Source organism: Sphaerulina musiva, assembly GCF_000320565.1.
Source record: "Sphaerulina musiva SO2202 unplaced genomic scaffold SEPMUscaffold_7, whole genome shotgun sequence".
In the NCBI taxonomy this organism is placed as follows: domain Eukaryota; kingdom Fungi; phylum Ascomycota; class Dothideomycetes; order Mycosphaerellales; family Mycosphaerellaceae; genus Sphaerulina; species Sphaerulina musiva.
In genome coordinates, this window is record NW_016017389.1 from 1,434,241 (window position 1) to 1,436,809 (window position 2,569).

The window sequence follows — 2,569 nt, forward strand, 5'->3', positions numbered from 1 at the left end:
AATATTAGAGGAGAGTAATAATAGTAGAGCAAGTATCCTTATATCGTATTATATAGCGTCTTATTGTTAGAGGCGTTGTCGTACGTAATAGCAGTTAATCGGCGCTTAATCTCGAACTCTTGTAAGATCTCGAATAGTATCTCTACAAGATAATTACTAGTATAACGGCTAGTAATATAAGGGAAACTAAGCATCCCTTCGTACTAAGTCTATTAGTCGTCAATCTAGTAGACCCGTATAGTTAGGAATAAGGTTTTTATAGTCCTGGATTGCTAACTATTATACGCGATAGCTATCTTAAATCTTCTAGCGAGACGGGCTTTAAGGGAGTCGGCGGAGTCTATAACCTTAGTATCGAGTATCCTTTAGTATATCGACGTATATTTAAACGGAATTGTCTCGACCTGTCCCGGGAGTAGTACTATATAAGTCTGTTTTACCGAGGGTCGTTTAAAGAACTAGAATAGTAGACCGTTGTCGACAATTATCTTAAAGTATAGGCGCGGGAAATCGTCTAGTATATAGCCTAGGTCCCTTGTCTACTGTAGATTGCTAATAGTCTAGAAATATCGTCTTAGTATAAGTAGCTAGACGTAGTCGGTATACGTAGTCGGCAGGTATAGTCGGCGTTAGTTAGTACTTACTTATCGATGCTTCGCGGCCGTAAACATCTCCTTTATAAACCCTCGCTTATCTTGTTTCTCCTAGTAGTTCGAGGAGTCGAGATACTTCTTAATAGATATTGTACTAGTATTTAGTACTAGATGTTTTAGTACAGCGTTATAGTATCTATATACGACTTTAGGCGTCGTATCTTCTTAAAGCATTCCCTCCTCTAGGAAATCCTATACCTAAGATATCCGAGACTTACTCCTCTAGGTAATTAGGGACCGATCGAATATAGTACGACCGTTCCGCTTTTTAAGGCGCTTTCCGGTATAATTCTACTACCGTACCTCGTACTAACGCTCAAAGTTGTCCTTATACCTAAGCCTCTATAGCTAGCAATTTGACTTAATATCCTACTCTCCTATATAATTAGGCTCGATAGGGAGAATAAGGGAACTATCTAGTTCCTCTTCTACTAGACTCGGCCGTCTCGTTCTACGCTGCCTAACGTTAGGTTGTCGTCGGCGTCGACCTAGTGTTAGACTCGATAGCGCGTTGAGTATCGTCCTATAGCGCTAGCGTAGCCGTACGCTCGATCGCGTAGGGGTCCTAGAAGAGGTATCGGGCTAGGAGGAGGATTCGAGCTAGGAGCTTCCTACTCCTAGGGAGGACGAGAAGGAGGACGAAAATATAGTAGATAGACGACAATAGTGTAAAAGTCTAGAGGTATCTTAAAGAAGTAGGAGTAGAAAGGGGAAAAAGAAAGAGAATTTCCTATACTTAATTATAGTATTACGCTATAACAAGGGTATAGCTAATAGGATATACCGACATTCTGCTACATCCGAGCTAACCTATCGAAACCCTAGTTTAGGCGTCGCTTGCTATTTACCTATCGCTTCCGCTTCTTAGTCTTAAACTTTAATAAGAGTAGCTAGTCTCTTATCCTTCTTAACTAGTTCCTCGAGACTAGAAATCGAGAGGTAGAGTTCGTCTTCTTAGAGGAGGAGGAGTAGGATAGCTTCGAGAGTAATACTAGTATACTCTTTTACGCTATAATAGATAAGGCTATCTATTACTACTAGCTATATTGTCTATTCCTTAGTAAGAGAGTTCTCTTTCTCGTATATCTTATACGCTATCTTCGCGAGATGCTTGTTCTCCTTTATTGTCTTTAAAGGCAAAAAGCCGTTAGCTATATAGTCGTAGGTAGGGGGAATAAGCTAAGAAGGGCCTAGCAATCGCTCTCTATAGTAGGCTTGAGCTTTAGTATCCTACGATAGGACATTCCGGCAAACGGCTCGCTTAATAGGCGAGAAGATCTTATATAGTAATAGTATTCGGACTTCTTTAATACAAATCTGGAATTATAATTAGTTTCTATAGTCGGTAAATATAGTCGGCAGATATTTACCTTTATTGTCTCGCTACTAACGATTTTCAAGACCTCTTTTATACCTTTCTTATCTAGTATATCTAGGTTCTTAAGGATAACAATCTTGTCCTAGAAGTAGTAAATAGAAGAGCGCTATTAATTGTAGGCCGTCGAAAAAGTAGAAGAGGATGCCTAGATAGCAAAGGTACTAATAGACTTAGCCCTCGCTTCCTCTATCTATAGAGTCGAGAATAGATTAAGAACTAATTCCGAGGGAAGGTAATAGTTGCTAAGGCCGCTAACCCCTTTGTCGCACTCCTCGCTAATAGATAGATACTCCTATTCCTACTTAATCTAGTCTTCTTTCTAGAATATCAATCGTTCCTTAGAGTCGATATCGCCGAGTTCGAGAAACTAGTCGGCTTTATTAATCTTTGCCTACTTATCGGGAGGAAGTATTGCACTCTTTCTAGTCTACTTCTTTATACTAAATCAGAAGTTAGTACTCAAATCTGCCGACTATATCCGCTAACTATATTTGTACTTACGCTTTTTGATTATACTCCTTTGTATATATCTTTCTCT